Consider the following 24,254-nt stretch of genomic DNA (forward strand, 5'->3'; position numbering starts at 1 on the left):
TCATGTGGAGTGTTTTTTATTTATTTATTTATTTTGCCTGCTTTAACTCTCATGTTTAAATCATCTGCTGTGGTTCTGCTCACGTTGGTCAAACGCAGCCAAGTGTGTGTTTGATGTGAGCGCGCGGCGGCGGAGAAAGGGTTAAGAGTCACATGGGAGCGGGTGGTATTATGAGCCCCGGGCTGGAAAAAAAAAAAAAAAAAAAAAAAACTGTAAGTGGAGGAAAAAAATAGACCAGAACAAAGAAATCAGAGTCTATTTAAAGAGAAGTTGCTCCAGATCGCGCAGCCGTGTGAGTCCTGCACTGCGCACCGCACTCCTCTGCGCCAAACCCGTCCGTCCGTCTGCACCTCCGGCTCCGTCGGCGCACAGGATGCGGACTCCTTCCCTGTGGATGTGCGTCTTTGCGCTGCAGTGCCTCCGGTGCGCACTCTGCGTCCCGGTGCGCGGGTCCAGCCGGTACAAAGCGGCACCGGTGAGTGAGAGCAGCACTGCTTCTGTTTAGCCTCTGAAGCCCAAACACGCACAGGAAAGGTGCGTGTGCGGGAGTTTGAGTGTTTGGAAACTTGTGGATGTTTGAGTCGCTTTTGTTTCACGTCTCGCGCTTTTTGCACGCGTGGGAAGTGTGTGATTGTTGTGCATTTTAGAGGAATCTGCAGTGTTGACTTTCCTCATTCCTTCTGCTGCTGCAAGTGACCGACCCACCCCTAAACACACACACACGCGCGCGCATATATACACGCACGCGCACGGGGAAAACCATCTGCAAGTGCGTTTTTGTGCTGAACTGGATCGGAATGGCCCGGTTTGGAACTTTAAATCCAACTGTGCGAAAACATGAGGTTTTTCAGGTGACTTTGCACAACTCTACTCACCCCCCCCCCCCAGTCCTGTCTCTAACATCAGGACCTATGACTGCTATAATGTTGTAATTAAGAAAATGGTTATTTTTACGCGCGCGCAGGAGCTGACCCGTCACTGTAATTAAGCGGAAGATGCTGTGACTTTGAAATGACTATCATCACCTCTAATGTGTGTCTGCTCAGCACCAGCGGCACTCAGGACTCAGCACTAGGCCTCCCCTCCATCTCCATCCCCGGACCGTGACGCATGTCAGCGGACTGTTCTGGTTCTGCCTCACCGCCGTCAGGTCGGATCTGTGGAGGGGGGGGGGGGGGGGGGGGGGTGTGGAGGAGAGGGGAGGAGGAGGAGGAGGAGGAGGAGGAGGGGTGGGGGGGTTGCTGAGTTGTGCTGTGTGTCTGCAGGGCAGGAAGCGGTAATAACAGGTCTTAAAGGCATTTTGTCAACAACACCATAAAAAGAGAGAGAGGGGGTCCTCCATATGGACCCGTCATGAAGGCGTCAGTGGCACGCGCTCCACTCCTACAAATCACACAGAACCCAAAACCCCCCAGATAGAATCCAACTGAAAAAAATAACTACAACATCTCAAAGTGTAATTACATATTTTGAACATCACTTTCGTATGGAAGTAAATCTGTCTCATCAGATTTTGAATTAGAAAAGCCACTGAACTTCTAGCACTTTTTTTTGCACTGAAATTAAGTATCTGAATTTTTTCGGCGTCACATGACCAACCTAACGTAACTTGATTGGCTGGCTGTCAGTTGGACTTGCGATAGAATCGTTATTATCACTGGTGTCCCGGATGTGTGATCGGAATTTTTTACTTCTAAATTTTGTGCATCTGATTTTTTTTTTAAATTCTAAATTTATGAACATAGTAAAATTGAGAGACAAAATATTCAGATACTTAATTTCAGTGCAAAAAAATAAAAATAAAAATCAGATAGTGGATCATTTTTTGGGGCTGTTTTCTTTTTTTTCTTCTATGGATAATTTCTTGGGCTGTTGCACCTCTGGGCCACCACACAGAATCACTTCCATGTGGACCAAGAGCTTCTCATTGCTCCTCTCATTAAAAAAAAACAAACAAAAAAACACTTGCATTTTCCTTTTTCATCTGTTCTTTGATGTTTTGTTTTCGTTTTTTTTTGTGCGTACACTGTAAAAAAATATCTGTAATTTAACAGAATTTTCAGATTTTTCCTGCATTTTTAAGATACAGGAAAATATCAATGAAATGACAAAAACAGACTGATTTTACATGTCAAATGGAAAATAACATGAAACTAGAAGCACTCGGAGAGCGCAGACCTCCGCCAAGGCTGATCAGTGGCCCCCCCTGTGGGCCCCCCCCCACGCCAAGGAGGTTATGTTTTTGCCAGGGTTTGTTTGTTTGTTTGTCTGTCTGTTTGTTTGTCTGTCCGTTAGTGTGCAACATAACTCAAAAAGTTATGGACAGATTTTGATGAAATTTTCTGGTCTGCGCCCCCCCCCATGGGCCCCCCCACCCCCGATCACCACCAAAATTTAATCATTTCTTCCTTATCCCATTTCCAACAAACCCTGAAAATTTCATCCAAATCTGTCCATAACTTTTTGAGTTATGTTGCACACTAACGGACAGACAAACAAACAGACAGACAAACAAACAAACCCTGGCAAAAACATAACGTCCTTGGCGGAGGTAAAAACTGTAACTGTGAATAACCATAAAATTTCCATTTTTAAAAGAAATTTGTTCTTTTTTTCACAGAAAAATACAGTTAAAATACATTTGCAAATGTATCGTAATTTCACATATTCAATATTTCTTTTCTATTTATGCGATTAAACTGTTAATTTAAAGTTTAATACTGTAAAAATAAATAAATAAATAAAACAAGATAAAATTACTGACAATTAACCATAACAGAAGTATTTGTTCTGTCAGTTGAACCAGACTTGTTCGTTAATTGACAAATATCTTGTGTAATTACAGGAGGTTTCACAACAAAAATGTTGAATAAATGTATTTTTGTGAATGTAGAACATGTATAAGCACTGATAAACTGTCCAAATACAGTTTTTATCAGTGGATTGGACAACTGAGTCTCACTGAAAATTATTTATATATATATATATTTATAGGGAATTGGATTGTTTTAATACATGTAAATATTCTTTATTAAACATTAAAAAGTAAAAAAATATGCAAAATCTCATGTAAAGTTAGGGCAGAAAACTGTATTTTAATGATGGAAAATTACCGTATTTTTATGAGATGATTATTTTCCATTATTTTACAGTATTTTTTTTGGCGCCCCAGCTGCTGGAATACTACCGTTGTTTTTTTGTTTTTTTGTTGTTGTTTTTTTTTTTTTTTACGTTTTTTTTTTATTTTTTTTACATTGTATCTTGTTGCAATTTACTGGAACAAATATTTCCCATTTTTTACGCACGGCACGCCGCTGTGAGTGCGTGCATCTCACAGGAAATTCCTGCTTGTAGTGGTGCAGAAAAACACAGGTAACTGATCAAAACAAACATGCATTTTTCAGGAGGTATGTGGTGGTTATGGAGGAGCTGGAATTCAGGCTCAGCTGATTCCACACTGTGAAAAGAGTCCAATAAAAGGTACAAGTTCTGCACGCGAAGCCAAAGTATGTCAGAGTAAGAGGTCAGAGGTCATGGAGCAGTAAAAAAAAAAAAAAAAAACGGTCAGTGTCAGGGTTTGAGTGTTGAATCTGAGGGTTTGTTTCATTTTACTGCAGCACGTGTTAAAGGTTGAGCTCATTGGGTTCCTTTAAAGGTTCCATATGTAAAGTGTGTGTGTGCTACATGCAGCCGGTTGTTGTGTTTGGAAGTGGAAGGTGCATTGCGTTGCACCTGTAGAGAAGAAAAGAGGCGTTCAAGGACCAAGAGGAAGCGTGAGGGAATCTGTGCACAGGCTGTTTTCATAGAAATAACGAACATGGGAACTCAAACACGATACGTATTTCTAACATACGATGCACAAAGTGGAATGGAAATAGACTGAATACAGAGGGTTAAAGGGTCGTATTTGTCTAAACCCACTTTTCTTAGTCTGTGGTTCATTTCTTTGTGTATTTGGACCCTAATAGTTCATACTGTTTGAATCTGAACCCTCCAGCTGCTGCAAAATTATCTTTAGATTCATTCCATTTTACATACAACCTGTTTTAATTCCTGCTTAATTTGCATTTGCATTCATCTTTTCACAAAAAAACACAAATTAGCTGAAATGTATTAAGAGAAGTGTAATTTTACAGTGTATTTGCAGATCCACTGTGGTCTGTACGTTGTAATGTATATGTGCAAATGATAAACTAAGGCAGAATATTGTTAAAATTGCAATTATTTTTCTTGATAACTTTCATTTTTTTCACGGTCGTTCATGTTTTCCACATTTTTTATAGATGCAAACATTTTCATTGAGTAATTTTACTTTTTTCACACTAAAATTAAGAGAAAATTTTGGAATTTACATTATTTATTAGGGCTGGGCAAGTTAATGTGTTATTACCACGTTAACACATTCATTAAATAACGCAGACGATTTTTTTTTTTATCTCTCATTAATGCCGTTTTATTCTAACTCCTATTCTTCTGCTTGTGTGCATGTAGCGATTAGCTGCAGATAGACAACAGGTTTACCAAGAAAAGACGGACGCCCAAAACTTCTGTCCAAATCTGTTCCTGTAGACTCACTGTAAAACTGACACATACAAACTAAATCTGTCTGAGTTCTGTTCACTGCCTTAGTACATTTACATGGCATTATACATTTAAATGAATGGGAAAAAGATTGCTAGCTCAATGCTAACTTGAATTGGAAAATCCATAGACATGCTAATGATTAGCATTTACAGATTAACTAAAGATTTACAACGTCTTTTTATCCAGCAACAAAGGTTCACATCAGAGATATTTGATACTATTCATTCTGACAACAACTGAACAGAAAATACTCACAGGCAAACGTTTTTGGGGCCATACAAACAGAGTGAAAGAAACGTGTCTGTTAGTTCCTTCTTATGTCTGAACTGACTACGGGAACACCGCAAGGACAAAACATACGTTAGTGCAACTTATTCCGACCACTAGAGGGCCCCCTTTGTTTACTCTGAACAACTGAACATCATATTATTTTGAAAGTGCGTTGCTCTCGCGCTATGAATACACATAGGTAAACATTGGCTCACAGGAACAGGTGGATGTGGATCAGGGTTGGTTTGACAATTGGCGTTATCATGCGTTTCAACCAATGACAGCATTTGGGTGGGCTTAAGACTACTGTCAATCACTCACAATCGGAAATAAACTGGTGGGGACATAAACATGGAGAAAAGTACCGGTCTGTTCCATGGACATTTTCATTTTAAATGTCTTCAGATGGTGTGTGTGTGTGTGGGGGGGGGGGGGACACAGGTGTTTGGAAGCACTGACATGTGCAATTATTTTTATCACTGCAGTACTTCGAGTCTGAAATATCACTTAAAGGCAAAACACGCTGTTGATGCCGGCAACCCCCCCCCATATAACTATGCGATTAATCATGATTAATCGCAGAAATCCACACGATTAATTGCAATTAAGAATTTCAATTGTTGCCCAGCACTATTACTTATATATTATTATGTTATTATTTTACTGGCCTGGCCCACTTCAGATCATACTGGGAAGATGTGGCCCCTGAACGGCCTTAAAATAAGTGTTTTTTCAGTAAACAAAAGCTGTCAATGTCCGACTCATGAGGACACTCGCCTGTCAATCACAGTGGCCATTGACAACACAGAAGTATTTGTCTTAAAATAATCTAAAACAGTGAGTTTTATTGAAATTCATCCCCTGTATAATCATCACAACAGGAAATTAACTGTAGAGATGAAAACATTCCTGTATCCAGCTGTAAATGTGTTTATTTCTGCTGTAAAATTGGACATTTTAACGTGGGCGTCTGTGGGGTTTGACTCCCTGTGCCCCCTAGTGGACACTGAGGTCACTGCAGATTTTAGTTCGTCCACATCGGCTTCACTTCTCAGTCCCTGAGGTCACCACATCCTGCTTCTATTCGAATGTTTTCCTTTCTTTTTATATAAATCTTTTTCTTGTTTGATTTTAATATTATATTGGAAATAAATAAACAAACTAGAAAAGCACTCGAAGAGTGCAGACCCTCACCAAGGCAGATCAGTCGCCCCCCCCTCCCCCGGTCACCACCAAAACTTATCATTTGTTTCTTGTACCAGTATCAACATTTCCTGAAATTTTCATCCAAATCCGTCAATAGCTTTTGGAGTCATCTTGCACACAGACAGACAGACAAACCACCGCCGGCAAAAACAGAACCTCCTTGGTGAAGGTAACAAACCTTGAAATGTCACAAAAAAAAGTGTACAAATCTTCCAAAATTAGGACAAAATGAGCAAAGTAGCTGAAAAATTAGCAGAATTCATCATTTCATCCCATCCAGAACCCTGTATTTATTCAGTTAACCCTCAAAAACCAAAACCATCTACTGATCTAAACTGTTTAATACCTGCTGATCCACAAATCCGATCAATACATGGAAATAATTGGTGTAAAATACAGTTTGACCTCTATCATTCATGGATAAAATGTACAAAAGACTTGTAAAATGACAATATAATGAACAAAATACCTGAAAAAATAAGCCAAAAAATCTTGAAATGCTGCAAAGAAGTGTAGAAATTATTCTGAAATGAGGAAAAAATGGAAAAATACCTGAAAAATAAGGAAAAAATACGCCAACTAGAAAAGCACTCGACCTACACCAAGGCAGATCAGCCCCACCCCCCCACCCCCACCCCCCGATCACCACCAAAATTTAATCATTTGTTTCTTGTACCAGTATCAACATTTCCTGAAATTTTCATCCAAATCCGTCCATAACTTTTGGACACACTTGCACACAGACAGACACACACACACACACACACACAGAGACAGACAGACACACACACACAGACACACACACAGACACACACACACACACACAGACAGACAGACACACACACAGACAGACACACAGACAGACACACACACACACACAGACAGACACACACACAGACACACACACACACACACACAGACAGACAGACACACACACAGACAGACACACACACACACACACAGACAGACACACACACAGACACACACACACACACACAGACAGACACACACACACACAGACAGACACACACACAGACAGACACACAGACAGACAGACACACAGACAGACACACAGACAGACACACACACACACACACACACAGACAGACACACAGACAGACACACACACACACACACACACACAGACAGACACACACACACACACAGACAGACACACACACACACACAGACAGACACACAGACAGACACACACACAGACACACAGACAGACACACACACAGACAGACACACACACACACACACACACACACACACACACACACACATGCGCACACACACACACACACAGACAGACAGACACACACACACACACACACACACAGACACACACAGACAGACACACACACACACACACACACACACACACACACAGACAGACACACACACACACACACACACACACAGACAGACAGACAGATGCCGACAAAAACAGAACCTTCTCGGTGAAGGTAACAAACAAACCAACCACATCTCCGCAGCGCAGCGCTAATACAGTTAAATAAAGTACTGAAGCCAAAGTGTGATGCTGTAATGCTTTCAGCACAGACCCAGAACCCAAATGCAGAACGCAGAGACGGATGTAAAAGTTTACAGGGTTTATTGAATACAATTAGTACGATAATGATAAAGAACAGGATCTTGAGGACAGCGGGCAAGGAAGTCCTCGTCTGAACCGTCCACCGGGTTTCGAACACGAACCCACGGTTCGGCACCGGGTTTACTGCCGGCACGCCGACTAGGGGAAAGCAGAGGGAGGTCAGGGACGGAAACAGGTCATGCACAGGAAGGCAATCTGACAGGCGACAGGACATAGGGAAAGGCAAAACTCACGTACCGAATAATCAGGCGAAGGCGTCAAAAAACCAGGAAGGCAGATAGAGGCTGACAACAACCGACAGGGAGCAGGCAAAAGACAGGTAAAACGGATGACAAAAACAGGTCGAACACGGTAAGGCAAACGAACAAACAGGATCAGAACGCTGGTAAGTAATCTACAAGAGAGAACAAACTGGCGTCTGATCAGGGGAAAAGGCAGGGTATAAATACACAAAAGGGAGGGAAGACAACGAGACACAGGTGGAACAAATTAGGGCGGAGTCAGGAAATCAGGGTAAGGGTGAACACCAAACAGGAAGGGAAGTAAAGACAGCAGACAAGATACATGAGGAAAACTTAACAAAATAAAACAGGAAATGACAGACAAACATAGAAGACAGACAACCCCAGACTAACGTCCGGTAACCGGCTTCACAGATGCTGATAAACCTGACACAAAGTCACGCTGATCTCTGATTGGTTGATCCAGAATCCTCACTGGGTCAGTCTAGTGAAAAAGGTCCTGAAGTAAACTTTCATATTCACTCTGGTTTGATAAAACAACCACAGATTTGACCTGAAAAAGCCTTAAAAGTACGTTTTAATTAGAAAATGAAAACTTACATCAGTGGGTTTCCTTCTCATGCTGAAGATGACATCACAGCATCTTTGTGTTGCGTTGCTATGACGACCAGCGATGCTGCGGGAACACTGTACCTGCAGTTTAAAAGCAGCGTTAGTTCGTCTGGTTTATATTCATTTAAGTCACATTTATCGCAGGCTCAGTTCAGGACGCAGCAGCAGTTACGAATCTGGAGGGAAATTATGAAAACAAAAATGTGAATTCATCTTATCAGTTCATTTTTCAGTGTAAATCCTGTATTTTCCTGTATTTAATTCACTGATCACGTAGATGTCTGCAAAAGCTCAGAGTAAATTCACAGGTTATTATATCAGAACAGACTAAACAGACTAAATACAGGGTTCTGGATGATACGAAATGAGGAATTCTCCTCATTTTTCAAATATTTTCCTCAATTTCTCTTCACCATAGAATGATTTATTCACTTTTATGCCATATTTCAAGAATTTTGGTTGATTTTTCCCTTATTTTTTTTTTTTAAATATTTTGCCCATTTTATTCTCATTTTACAAGTTTTTGTACATTTTATCTTATGAATAATTAAGGTAAAACTGCATTTTTATGTCAGTTAATTGAATTAATAGATCAGTAGATGCTTTTTGTTGCCAGTGGATGTGTGGGTCTTGGAGGGTTCAGGTCAGTTACAGATTGAGTGTGAGTAAAAAGTGATGATAATATGTGAAATTCTCCATCTTACATATTGACCCTAACTGTTAACCCATAAAAACCCAAAACCATCTACTGATCTAAACTGTTTAATACCTGCTGGTCCACTAATCCTATCAATACATGGAAATAACTGGTGAAAAATACAGTTTGACTTCAACTCTTCATTGAACAAAATGTACAAAAACTTGTAAAATGACAATAAAATGAACAAAATACTTGAAAAAATAATGGAAAAATGAACCAAAAAACCTTGAAATATGGCATAAAAGTGAACAAATCCTTTTAGAATGAGGAGAAAATTTGGAGAATACTTGTGAAATGCAGAGAATTCATCATTTCATCCCATCCAGAACCCTGTATTTATTCAATTAACCCTCAAAAACCAAAACCATCTACTGATCTAAACTGTTTAATACCTGCTGGTCCACTAATCCTATCAATACATGGAAATAACTGGTGAAAAATACAGTTTGACTTCAACTCTTCATTGAACAAAATGTACAAAAACTTGTAAAATGACAATAAAATGAACAAAATACTTGAAAAAATAATGGAAAAATGAACCAAAAAACCTTGAAATATGGCATAAAAGTGAACAAATCCTTTTAGAATGAGGAGAAAATTTGGAGAATACTTGTGAAATGCAGAGAATTCATCATTTCATCCCATCCAGAACCCTGTATTTATTCAATTAACCCTCAAAAACCAAAACCATCTACTGATCTAAACTGTGTAATACCTGCTGGTCCACTAATCCTATCAACACATGGAAATAATTGGTGTAAAATACAGTTCTTCATCTTTTCATGGTCATCAGATATGACCATATTTGGACGTTCAGGGGCTCCGTAGTTACCATGGAAACCCCGTCATCTTCTCCAACATTGATTCCCCAGTCGAACCCATGGAGTTGGACCAGTGACAGTGGGTGGAGGTGTTCAGAGGAGGTGTGTGGGTTCGTTCGTTTGTTCTTCTGATCCTTTTCCACAGTTTGCAGTAGTCGACTTGTCGTATTGTTTGTTACAACTCGTCTTTGTCAACAGTTCCACGCGGTGAAATCCCGGTTTGTACTGTTGAAAAGTGACTGGGGCAGATGTCGGTGCGGCGGCGGCGGCGTCGCACCTGCGATGACAGCGTTTGTTTTGTCTGCCGGTCATTTCACTGAGCGTCTAATCTGCAGTTTGGTCAATTTGTTCCTGGTTGTTGACAAAGGAGTGAGTGATTCCACAGGTCTGGACAGGCCTGGGAGTCTGAGGCATCCAGGGCACATTCACACACTGGCTGTTTTTACTCCACTGTGAACTGAGGGGGGGGCTGTGGGGGGGTAACGACTGTTTGGATGTGGCTTTTGTCAATAAAAGTGCCTTGCTTCTCTTTCTGTTTTGACCCGTCGTGTCGATGTTTTTCCGGCGAAAGCGATTGGTCGGAGAACCGTGAGAGCAAAGGTGACATCAGAGAGCGGCCGGGTTCCCATCAGGGCCGGTTCCAGATCTAGGTCACAGCTGCAGGCGCCTGGTGGGACATCACGAGGGGGGGGGGGGGGGGGGGGGGGGGGGGGTACACGAAGCCCGTCTTCATAAAGATGATATAAGATGCTTTTGTTACTTAACGGGACCAGGGGCCTCGTTACTGATCCACAACGAACACTTCCAGAATAAACCGAACCGGGTCAGAACAGGTGAGTTCTGCAGGATCCACGTCCCGCATTAACCCAAACAGACCCAAACAGACCCGAACAGATCCGAACAGACCCAAACAGACCCGAACAGACCCAAACAGACCCGAACAGATCCGAACAGACCCAAACAGTCCCGAACAGACCCAAACAGACCCGAACAGATCCGAACAGATCCGAACAGACCCAAACAGACCCGAACAGTCCCAAACAGACCCAAACAGTCCCAAACAGACCCGAACAGATCCGAACAGACCCAAACAGACCCAAACAGTCCCAAACAGACCCAAACAGACCCGAACAGACCCGAACAGTCCCAAACAGACCCGAACAGTCCCGAACAGTCCCGAACAGACCCGAACAGTCCCGAACAGACCCGAACAGACCCAAACAGACCCAAACAGTCCCAAACAGACCCAAACAGACCCAAACAGTCCCGAACAGACCCAAACAGACCCGAACAGACCCGAACAGACCCGAACAGACCCGAACAGTCCCGAACAGACCCGAACAGACCCAAACAGACCCGAACAGTCCCAAACAGACCCAAACAGACCTGAACAGACCCTGGAAACCATGATGGAAACAGTTTAATACCTGCTGATCCACAAAATACAGTCTGACCTCAGTTATTCATAGATAAAATGAGAATAAAATGAGCAAAATGAGGAAAAAATTAACCAAAAGAACTTGAAATGTTGCAAAAAAGTGCACAAATTCTTCGAAAATGAGGATAAAATGAGCAAAATACTTGAAAAATAAGGATAATTCATCATTTCATCCCATCCAGAACCCTGTATTTATTCAGTTAACCCTCAAAAACCTAAACCATCTACTGATCTAAACTGTTTAATACCTGCTGGTCCACTAATCCTATCAATACATGGAAAGAATTGGTGTCAAATACAGTTTTATCTCAATTATTCAAAGATAAAATGAGAATAACATGAGCAAAATGTGGAAAAAATGAGCCAAAACCCCTTGAAATGCGGCCAAAAAGTGCACAAATTCTTTTTAAATTCAAATTCTTTTTTTTTTTTTTTTAATTTTGAATCTTATCCTGTTTGATTGTTGGTTTATTTTCTCGTACATGTTGTTTTATGTCACTCCTTTATTCTTGCATTGATTTAACAGCATCATGTTACGTTCTCCCTGCCCTCTTTATTCAGATTCATTTCATTTATTGGAAGTTTCATGTTTCTGCATTTGTTGTGCACATCTGTCCTGTTGTGTTGCTTCTGTTTTAGTGTTTTTACTTCCATCCTGTATCCTGCTGTTGTGCTCTTCACTTGTCAAAAGCACTTTGTAAACTTTGTTTTTAAAAGGTGTATAGAAATAAAGCTGTCATCATCATTATTATTATTATTATTATTATTATCAGTAGCCCATCCTGAAGCAGACCCCCCCACATCGGAGCCAGACCCTCAGCGTCTCAGCGGAACAAACGTTTGTCGTCAGATAACAGTGTGGTTTTTTTGTTCCGGCTTATATCACCTTCCACTGCCGGCTGTTTGTGATTTTTGGGACGATATGTGGGATTAGTGGAGTACAGCGGCAGATAAACGAGTATGTGATGATAGAGGAGGAGTGAGTGAAGCCAGGGTCAGTGTCTGCAGGGCTGTGTCCTGTGGGCTCAGTGAACACACAGCCTTCACATAAACACTCACCAACACTGACTTCCTGTCGTCCGGACACTGAGGACGAATGATCGGAACCAGGTTCGCAGAGTCCAGTCTGGGTCAGAACGGTCCCCAGTTAAACCAGACGAACCAATGCAACCCCATCATATAAAACTATACTATGACGTTTCCGTGTAATAAAAACGTAAAGATCTTCCTTAAATTGAACTGAATATTTGACTTTATTTTACACTTTCATGTATGTTTGATGATATTTTTATTGTTAAATCATGTTGTAACTAGAAGCACTCTCCGAGTGCTTCTAGTTACAACATGCCCCCCCCCGTGGGCCCCCCCACCCCCGATCACCACCAAAATTTAATCATTTCTTCCTTATCCCATTTCCAACAAACCCTGAAAATTTCATCCAAATCTGTCCATAACTTTTTGAATTATGTTGCACACTAACGGACAGACAGACAGACAAACCCTGGCAAAAACAGAACCTCCTTGGCGGAGGTAATTATGTGATTTTAAGAACTGATGTGAAACATTTTTATTTACACCCTTTTATTTTCACTAAAGGAAACGTCTACATCAGTGGTTTCCAACCTTCTTCGTCTCCTGACCACGTTTTAACACAAATTTCTGGCGACCCTGTTGAGCCACATTATGTCATAAAAGTTTAAAGTGTAATAAGAATGTCACCTCATCTTGTAATAAAGCTGCATTATGTAATAAACTGACGCATTTTGTCATAAACTACCTCAATGCATTATGTAGTAAATTTTTTCACATTATGTAGAAAGTTATTACAATTTGAGAAGTTTATTACAAAAGCACTGGACACATTTTTATGTTCATCTGTAAACTGTGGTTACAGTTCTGATTCCATTACCTGGAGCTCCTGTCACTCATTTCTTCTAAATTGCTCTGAAATTATATTAATTTGGACTGTTATTACATAATGAACCATGTTATTACATTTTTTTCAAATAAAAATGTGTCAAGCGCTTTTTGTAATAAATTTCTCAAATTGTAATAACTTACTACATAATGTGAAAAAATTTACTATATAATGCGTTGACGTAGTTTATTACAAAATGCATCAGTTTATTACATAATGCGGCTTTATTACAAGATGACGTGACATTCTTATTACATTTTGAACTTTTATTACATAATGCAGCTCAACAGACCCCAGAAAGAAAATGAATTAGTTTTGATCCTGTAATAATTTTCTCTCCTCTGTTTCAGCTCCAGGTTAATTTCAGAGGACATTTAATCTATTTAATGTTTATTACTGTGGACAGAGGCAGTAAAGCCAGCTGTAGATTACTGCACAAAGGGAGAGTTGGATTTTCCGTGGTCAGGATCTGTCCAGTCAGTCCAGCTGTGATTTACAAAGAGGACGATTAACACTGAACAAACAAGAACTGAAACTATGAATTACACTGGGTTATAAAAAATGTTTTTTGCAAGTTGTCTCAGTTTTTTCAGCTGAATTCAGACCATTTTGCACCGCTAAACCCAAAAATGACGTCTGTTTTTCTCAATCAGGTCAGGTTTTTTTTGCTAATTTGATTTGGAAAAATTTGATCTTCTCGCAAAATATAATAATTAATACCAAAATCAGATTGGTAAGCACACTTTATGAAACTTGTGACTTGATTCCTGTTAGGTACAATGGTGTATTCACCGCAGATGGAGCAGAATACGTCAGGCTTATTTTTGCCAGATCTTCAAGTCGAAGCCATTTCATTCACCTGTAATATTAAAAAAAACATTCATCATAAATTGGCAAAAGTCAAATCTTCAGAACTCGTTTATTGCAAGAAATATGAAAGAATTTTGTATCATATGATGTGAAAATGCCCATAAATGTAAGCAGAAATGTTCAAAAGCCAATATGTAGCATAGTTCAGAAAGTTGACCTGATTGACATACGTTTTCAGTTTACCGTCCGACAGGCTGAGCTGCTGTCGTCTGTCCGTTACGAAACTTTCAGTCGTCTTCTTCTCTGAAACTACAATAATGATTGACTTCAAACCTGGTGTACAGCTTCTGTATGATGACGTCAACAAAAGTCAGTGAAATGATTTGGATCCGGATCTGATTCTGGATTTGGTGCCACTTTAAAAAATGTCCCCATTATAAGAGGCAAGGCAGATGTATTAGTCTAGAACAGTTCATCCACAGGTCAGTTCACAGAGCTTTAAAAAATGGAAAAGAGACAGATTAAAAACACACAATTATAATTAAAACATGATCAATGAAACATAAATAATATTCAATTAAAACAAAGTAAAAGGTCAGAGGTCAGATAGAAGCCTTTCAGTTGTTCTGTGCACAGTTGAACAGCTGTTTCAGCCTGGACTGAAACACTGACACAGTTCAGGTCTGTGTGACGGCATCAGGAAGACTGAAACACATAGAACTGAAACACATAGAACTGAAACACAGAACTGAAACACATAGAACTGAAACACATAGAACTGAAACACAGAACTGAAACGCATAGAACTGAAACACATAGAACTGAAACACACAGAACTGAAACACATAGAACTGAAACACATAGAACTGAAACACAGAACTGAAACGCATAGAACTGAAACACATAGAACTGAAACACACAGAACTGAAACACATAGAACTGAAACGCATAGAACTGAAACACACAGAACTGAAACACAGAACTGAAACACATAGAACTGAAACACAGAACTGAAACACATAGAACTGAAACACATAGAACTGAAACGCATAGAACTGAAACACATAGAACTGAAACACAGAACTGAAACGCATAGAACTGAAACACATAGAACTGAAACACATAGAACTGAAACACATAGAGCTGAAACACAGAACTGAAACACATAGAACTGAAACACATAGAACTGAAACACAGAACTGAAACACAGAACTGAAACGCATAGAACTGAAACACACAGAACTGAAACACATAGAACTGAAACACATAGAACTGAAACGCATAGAACTGAAACACACAGAACTGAAACACATAGAACTGAAACACATAGAACTGAAACACAGAACTGAAACACAGAACTGAAACGCATAGAACTGAAACACACAGAACTGAAACACACAGAACTGAAACGCACAGAACTGAAATGCATAGAACTGAAATGCATAGAACTGAAACGCATAGAACTGAAACACAGAACTGAAACGCATAGAACTGAAACACACAGAACTGAAACACACAGAACTGAAACACAGAACTGAAACACACAGAACTGAAACACATAGAGCTGAAACGCATAGAACTGAAACACACAGAACTGAAACACACAGAACTGAAACACAGAACTGAAACACACAGAACTGAAACACACAGAACTGAAACACACAGAACTGAAACGCATAGAACTGAAACGCATAGAACTGAAACGCATAGAACTGAAACACACAGAACTGAAACACACAGAACTGAAACACATAGAACTGAAATGCATAGAACTGAAACACATAGAGCTGAAACGCATAGAACTGAAACACATAGAGCTGAAATGCATAGAACTGAAACACATAGAGCTGAAACGCATAGAAGTGAAACACACAGAACTGAAACGCATAGAACTGAAACACACAGAACTGAAACATATAGAGCTGAAACACATGGAACTGAAACACACAGAACTGAAACGCACAGAACTGAAACGCATAGAACTGAAACACAGAACTGAAACGCATAGAACTGAAACACATAGAACTGAAACAAATAGAGCTGAAACACATAGAACTGAAACACATAGAACTGAAACACACAGAACTGAAACACACAGAACTGAAACACATAGAGCTGAAATGCATAGAACTGAAACACATAGAGCTGAAACGCATAGAACTGAAACACATAGAGCTGAAACGCATAGAACTGAAACACATAGAGCTGAAATGCATAGAACTGAAACACATAGAGCTGAAACGCATAGAACTGAAACACATAGAGCTGAAACGCATAGAACTGAAACGCATAGAGCTGAAACGCATAGAGCTGAAACGCATAGAACTGAAACGCATAGAGCTGAAACACATAGAGCTGAAACACATAGAACTGAAACACATAGAACTGAAACACAAAGAACTGAAACACATAGAGCTGAAACACATGGAACTGAAACACATAGAACTGAAACACATAGAACTGAAACACAAAGAACTGAAACACATAGAGCTGAAACACATAGAACTGAAACACATAGAACTGAAACGCATAGAACTGAAACACAAAGAACCGAAACGCATAGAACTGAAACACAGAACTGAAACACAAAGAACTGAAACATATAGAGCTGAAACACATGGAACTGAAACACATAGAACTGAAACACATAGAACTGAAACACAGAGCTGAAACACAAAGAACTGAAACACATAGAGCTGAAACACATAGAACTGAAACACATAGAACTGAAACACATAGAACTGAAACACAGAGCTGAAACATATAAAGCTGAAACACATAGAGCTGAAACGCATAGAACTGAAACACATAGAACTGAAACACAAAGAACTGAAACACATAGAGCTGAAACACATGGAACTGAAACACATAGAACTGAAACGCATAGAACTGAAACACAGAGCTGAAACACAAAGAACTGAAACACATAGAGCTGAAACACATAGAACTGAAACACATAGAGTTGAAACACATAGAGCTGAAACGCAGCTTCAGCTGTTTAGTCCTGGCTCTGGCACCAGCAGAAGTCCAGTCCCTGAGGTCAGAGACAGGAAGTGGATGGATGCAGTAACTCAGTAAATCTAAATGATCTCCAGTGTAAATGTCTCCAGTCCAGCCCTGATGGGGAGAGGACCAGAACATAATGTCCACATGCTGATCAGGATCTGCTTCTGGATCTGGAACTGATGGAAAATTTAACATGGGCTCTTATGGGGAAAACATTTCAATTGTCGTCTTCTCCCAAACTCCAGTTCTGATTGACTTCAAACCTGGTCTACAGCTTCTGTATGATGACGTCAACACAAGGGATTGAAATTATTTCCATCTGGATCTGATTCTGGATTTGGTGTGACTTTGAAAAATGTTCCCATTCTAACAGATAGGAAGTGGATTGATCCAATAATCAGTATCAATGATATCAAGTATGAATTTGAATTTTTTCCAGATCTAATTGGAATATGAGCAAAACATGGACTATTTCTGTAATAGAATAAACACACAGAACTGGGGGAGAATAAATGGATCTGGATACATTTACCTAAGCTTTGAATTTGGCCGCTGAGATACAGGGACACTGGTCCTATTTTTGTTTTGTTTTTTTTAATCAATTACTAGAAATTTCAGGTGGCCTCATCTGAAATCCAGGAAACCCTAAGGTTGAAAAACACTGGTCTGTAGTATTAGATGTGTTTGAATTGTCTTGTCAGAGACAGACTGTGCTCAGGGAGCTGCTCAACCACCACTTACATGAAGGGTTTGGTCCTTGGTGCTGTCAGACAGTACAGACAGTACAGACAGCACAGCCAGTACAGACAGCACAGACAGCACAGACAGCACAGACAACACAGACAGCACAGCCAGTACAGACAGCACAGACAGCACAGACAGCACAGACAGTACAGACAGTACAGACAGCACAGACAGCACAGCCAGCACAGACAGTACAGACAGCACAGCCAGTACAGACAGTACAGACAGCACAGACAACACAGACAGCACAGACAGCACAGACAGCACAGACAGCACAGACAGCACAGCCAGTACAGCCAGTACAGACAGCACAGACAGCACAGCCAGTCCAGACAACACAGACAGCACAGACAGCACAGACAACACAGACAGCACAGCCAGTACAGACAGTACAGACAGTACAGACAGTACAGACAGCACAGCCAGTACAGACAGCACAGACAGCACAGACAGCACAGCCAGCACAGACAACACAGACAGCACAGCCAGTACAGACAGTACAGACAGTACAGACAGCACAGACAGCACAGACAGCACAGACAGCACAGACAGCACAGCCAGTACAGCCAGTACAGACAGCACAGACAGCACAGACAGTCCAGACAACACAGACAGCACAGACAGCACAGACAACACAGCCAGTACAGACAGTACAGACAGTACAGACAGTACAGACAGTACAGACAGCACAGACAGCACAGCCAGTACAGCCAGTACAGACAGCACAGACAGCACAGACAGTCCAGACAACACAGACAGCACAGACAGCACAGACAGCACAGCCAGTACAGACAGTACAGACAGCACAGACAGCACAGACAGCACAGCCAGTACAGACAGTACAGACAGTACAGACAACACAGACAGCACAGACAGCACAGACAGCACAGACAGTACAGACAGCACAGACAGCACAGACAGTACAGACAGCACAGACAGCACAGACAGTACAGACAGCACAGACAGTACAGACAGCACAGACAGCACAGACAGTACAGACAGCACAGACAGCACAGACAGCACAGACAGTACAGACAGTACAGACAGTCCAACTGTTTGAATGCTACTTTTCTTTTTAATCGAACTCGGGGCTGTCAGACTCATTTTAGTTCAGTTCCACATTCAGCCCAAATATGATCAGAAGTGGGCCGGACCAGTGAAATAATGAGAGTGAAAAAAGTCCAGTTACATGAAGAACATGTTTATATCTACAAAGGTTCCTTCAAAATCTGAATTACATGAACAACCTGAAATTTCTCAAGAAAAATAAGTGCAATTTTAACAACATTCTGCCTCACTTCATCATTTACACATGTGCAGTACAACTTCCATTACAATGACAAATACACAAAACATGTAACATGCAGAATGTTGTTAAATTTGTGCTTATTTTTCCTGAGAAATTTCAGGTTGTTCATATTTGTTCAGATTTTTTACATTTTATGCCAAAGGATAGTTTGTAAATGTAAACACTTTTGTGTAATTTTACCTTTTTACACTAAAAGCACATGTGGTTTTCATTATCTCTAGGTTCTAATGACAGTATTTTCCTGCTCTGATCCACTGTTCATCATGTTGGTCTGAAGGTGGAACCTGAACTCCATCATGTTCTCATCCTCACATGTTTTTATTTCAGGATAATATTTGCATTTCATCAATTCACCCCACAGGCACAGGTCTGACACCTGGGACCCAACTGACCGATCGACCTATCTATCTATCTATCTATCTATCTATCTATCTATCTATCTATCTATCTATCTATCTATCTATCTATCTATCTATCTATCTATCTATCTATCTATCTATCTATCTATCTATCTATCTATCTATCTATCTATCTATCTATCTATCTATCTATCTATCTATCTATCCATCCATCCATACTTCCATCTCTCTCTCTACCTCTCTCTTTATCTCTCTCTATCTATCCTCTCTCTCTTTCTATCTCTCTTTCTCTCTACGTCTCTCTCTCTCTTCCTACCTCTCTTTATTTATATCTCTCTCTCTTCCTACCTCTCTTTATTTATCTCGCTCTCTCTCTTCCTACCTCTCTCTCTCTCTATATATATATATATAGATATATATATATATATATATCTTTCTATCTCTCTTTCTCTCTCTCTCTTCCTACCTCTCTCTCTCTCTATATATATATATATATATATATCTTTCTATCTCTCTTTCTCTCTCTCTCTTCCTACCTCTCTCTCTCTCTCTCTCTCTATATATATATATATATATATATATATATATATCTTTCTATCTCTCTTTCTCTCTCTCTCTTTCTCTCTCTCTCTCTCTTCCTACCTCTCTTTATTTCTCTCTCTCTCTCTCTCTCTCTTCCTACCTCTCTCTCTCTCTCTCTCTCTCAGGCATAGTTGTGTTTTTCTTTTATTTAAACACCACTTCCACTTGTTTCTCTTGTAACTTTTTAAACCCAGTCTAATCATTGTACTGATCTACATCCCATAATATAAAACTATCTTCTTTCTTTCCTGTATCATTCTAATCCCTCTCTCTCTCTCTCACCTGTTCATCCCATCAGTCTAACACCACTCACTGTTTCCTTCCCGTCCTCTCCTAAATCCCTCCAGTTTGATGTTCAGGGGCTCTTTTTCCTCATTTCCTGTTTTCCGAACCCCTGTTCCCTCTTTTCCCTCCTCCGTCTGTCTCTTCTACATTTCCTACCTCACTTATTCAGAACACATGTTTGGTGGCCTGTGTTGTTCGTGTATAAATTACTCTCCGTGCTTCGTTCCTGTGATGAATTTCCCACCGACTGATTGTTGACGTTGAGCAGGAGCTGCTGTTTACTTTAGTGACGGTTCTGCCGCCGTTCGCGACCGCCGTCTGAATCTGACACAAGTGTTTAATGTCTGCGTTTGAACTGGGATGGAGAAAGGATGGAGCTGTTCAGAGTCCCACTGCAGCCACTCCTCCTGTTTCTGCAGGGTACTAGTGACGTTTAAGGCTTTTCAGACGCTTTTATGGAGGAGATGGGTGTTTCTGGCAGGTACTAGTGACGGTTTAAGGGCTTTTTCAGACGCTTTTATGGAGGAGATGTGGTGTTTCTGCAGGTACTAGTGAGTTTAAGGGCTTTTCACGACGCTTTTATGGAGGAGATGTGGTGTTTCTGCAGGTACTAGTGACGTTTAAGGGCTTTTCAGACGCTTTTATGGAGGAGATGTGGTGTTTCTGCAGGTACTAGTGACGTTTAAGGGCTTTTCAGACGCTTTTATGGAGGAGATGTGGTGTTTCTGCAGGTACTAGGACGTTTAAGGGCTTTTCAGACGCTTTTATGGAGGAGATGTGGTGTTTCTGCAGGTACTAGTGACGTTTAAGGGCTTTTCAGACGCTTTTATGGAGGAGATGTGGTGTTTCTGCAGGTACTAGTGACGTTTAAGGGCTTTTCAGACGCTTTTATGGAGGAGATGTGGTGGTTCTCTGCAGGTACTAGTGACGTTTAAGGGCTTTCAGACGCTTTTATGGAGGAGATGTGTGTTTCTGCAGGTACTAGTGACGTTTAAAGGGGCTTTTCAGGACGCTTTTATGGAGGAGATGTGGTGTTTCTGCAGGTACTAGTGACGTTTAAGGGCTTTTCAGACGCTTTTATGGAGGAGTTGTGGTGTTTCTGCAGGTACTAGTGACGTTTAAGGGCTTTTCAGACGCTTTTATGGAGGAGATGGGGGTTCAGTGATGTGAGGTGTTTATGGAGGATTCATACAACGGTCTGATGGAGTTCTGGAGACCAGATCCAGACAGAACCAAAACCAGAGAACAAGCAGACTGAGGACAGACCTGGAACACAGGTACCAGGGAACACAGGTACCAGGGAACACAGGTACCAGAGAACACAGGTACCAAGGAACACAAGTACCAGGGAACACAGGTACCAGAGAACACAGGTACCAAGGAACACAAGTACCAGGGAACACAGGTATCAGGGAACAGAAGTACAGAAGAACATAGGTACCAGGGAACACAAGTACCAGGGAACACAGGTACCAGGGAACAGAAGTACAGAAGAACATAGGTACCAGGGAAGACAGGTACCAGGGAACAGAAGTACAGAAGAACGTAGGTACCAGGGAACACAGGTACCAGGGAACAGAAGTACCAGGGAACACAAGTACCAGGGAACACAAGTACCAGGGAACACAGGTACCAGGGAACACAGGTGCCGGGGAACACAGGTACCGGGGAACACAAATACCAGGGAACACAGGTACCAGGGAAGAGAAGTACCAGGGAACACAGGTACCAGGGAACACAAATACCAGGGAACACAGGTACCAGGGAACAGAAGTACAGAAGAACATAGGTACCAGGGAACACAGGTACCAGGGAACAGAAGTACAGAAGAACATAGGTACCAGGGAACACAGGTACCAGGGAACAGAAGTACAGAAGAACATAGGTACCAGGGAACACAGGTATCAGGGAAAATAGGCACTGGGGAACACAAGTACCAGGGAACAGAAGTACAGAAGAACGTAGGTACCAGGGAACACAGGTACCAGGGAACAGAAGTACCAGGGAACACAAGTACCAGGGAACACAGGTCCAGGTGCTATCCCTTTGCGCTCACATGCAGTGTGCCTAATCAGCTCAGCTGGACTCCAGAAGGTTCCAGAAGGTGCTCCAGTTGTTTTGTAGTTGGATCAGTAGTTTGTGTGGATGTGGATTTGGACTCTGCAGGTTCTCGGTCATGTGGAGCTGGTGGGGGTGGGGTTTGGGGGGTGGGGGGTTTGTTGTTCGACTGCAGACGCTGCTGACACGGCCCGTGTTCAGACATGTTCCCTGCGCTCTGTGAATACCGCTGTCAGATCCCCTGCGCCGCCGCCGCTTGTCATCGCTGCAACTAGAACCTTGATGTGTCCATACTTGTAATGACCCCCCCCCCACATGAAGGCGCATCCACATGAAGCCTCGGGGCTTTGCAGGTATTTGGTGTCTCATGCTTTGCTTGGTGCAGCCTCAGCAGAAAGTGACAGTCTAATTGTGTGGAGGGTGTTTTGTGTTTTTTCTCCATCATCACTCCGTCTGCTGACAGGATTTCCATTGTCTCCTGCAAAATTACACGTGCACACGCAAGCGCCGACGCAAAACATCTGTCTGAGCGGCTGAGTCATGTGGCACGAAAAACATCTTTAGTTTACATGTCATTAAAAGAAAAACAGCAGTGGACTGAAAAGGCTGGAGGCCGTCTCTGTTTCCAGCTAATGCTCGTGTTTGGGTTTAACCTTGAACTCTGATGCGAACCCGTGGGGAATGGAGCCCGTTTTAGGTTTTTACACGACTACAGGGTCAGACGGGTCAAACAATCCATTTGACACACTAACGCAGGGTGGGGTAGGGGGGTGGGGGGTTCAGTCCTTTAATCACACGTTTCTTTTACCTTCTCCCTCATGAAAAGACTGCGCCGGACCTCGTGCACCCATTACTTCAGATTTAGAAACCTTTTTACGACCGCGGAAGCCGACACTGATTGATATCAGGCGACGGGCGGTGCAGTCTAAACGCTGGTGTTTTTTTGGGGAGGGGGGGCAAAGGTCGACATGTGTTTGACGGCTCAAATCCTCAACAGAGATAGACGATACCGACACCGTACTCACCTGAAAAACATCGGCGTCACTCGGTCAGATTCCTCAAACCACCCGTGTTTACCTGGTCCGACAAAGACCTCTGAGGAGACAATAATGACTCCTGTCTGCCAAGAAAAGAACAAGAAAGAGTCATTATCGGACTAAAACACGCACAAATGGACGCATCCATCAACACTGTATGGCGACGTTCAGACCAAGGTTCTAATAGTTTTGGATTTTTCATTCTAGTTCAGTTTTACTTAGTTTTGACTTTTTTTCCCTAATTCAGTTAGTTTGAATTAGTTTTTAGAGCAGGTTCGCTAGTTTTTATTAGCTTTCGTTTTCTTATAAATGCTTAGTTTTAGTTTAGTTTGATTTTTTTCATATCTTTGCCGTCGTATTCAAATAAATCCCAGACAGGACTCTGCTGCTTTCTCCCAACTTTAGTCTCCATGTTTCCAGGTAGAGTGGGGACCAGAAGACGACTGGAAACAAGTGACGAGAAGTGACGGACCGTGAAGTACCGTATGGTGCTGCTAGCTAAAATTGCTTGAGCGAAATAAATTGATTTCATATTAATCCAACATCGACAAAGATGAAAACAAAGGGAATTTTATCCATAATTTTTATCCGTTTTAGTAACTTTTGTAAGCACACAATTCAGTTTTAACTAAACTAAACTAAAACTAAGCATTTA

The 24,254-nt window shown here is 41.4% G+C and overlaps 1 long non-coding RNA gene and 1 pseudogene across 1 annotated transcript; one reads left to right on the forward strand and one right to left on the reverse strand.

The window, feature by feature from the left end:
- Positions 1-211: 211 nt before the first annotated feature.
- The window catches only part of LOC115425541 (stromelysin-3-like), a 59,319-nt pseudogene continuing 35,276 nt past the window's right edge, over positions 212-24,254 (forward strand).
- Positions 927-23,803, reverse strand: LOC115425891 (uncharacterized). Its single transcript, XR_003936286.1, has 3 exons — positions 23,588-23,803; positions 8,521-8,613; positions 927-1,157 (listed from the first exon to the last, which is right to left on the reverse strand). It is a non-coding gene; the product is annotated as an uncharacterized LOC115425891 (long non-coding RNA).

The sequence above is a fragment of the Sphaeramia orbicularis genome, chromosome 9 (genome assembly GCF_902148855.1).
Source record: "Sphaeramia orbicularis chromosome 9, fSphaOr1.1, whole genome shotgun sequence".
Lineage (NCBI taxonomy): Eukaryota > Metazoa > Chordata > Actinopteri > Kurtiformes > Apogonidae > Sphaeramia > Sphaeramia orbicularis.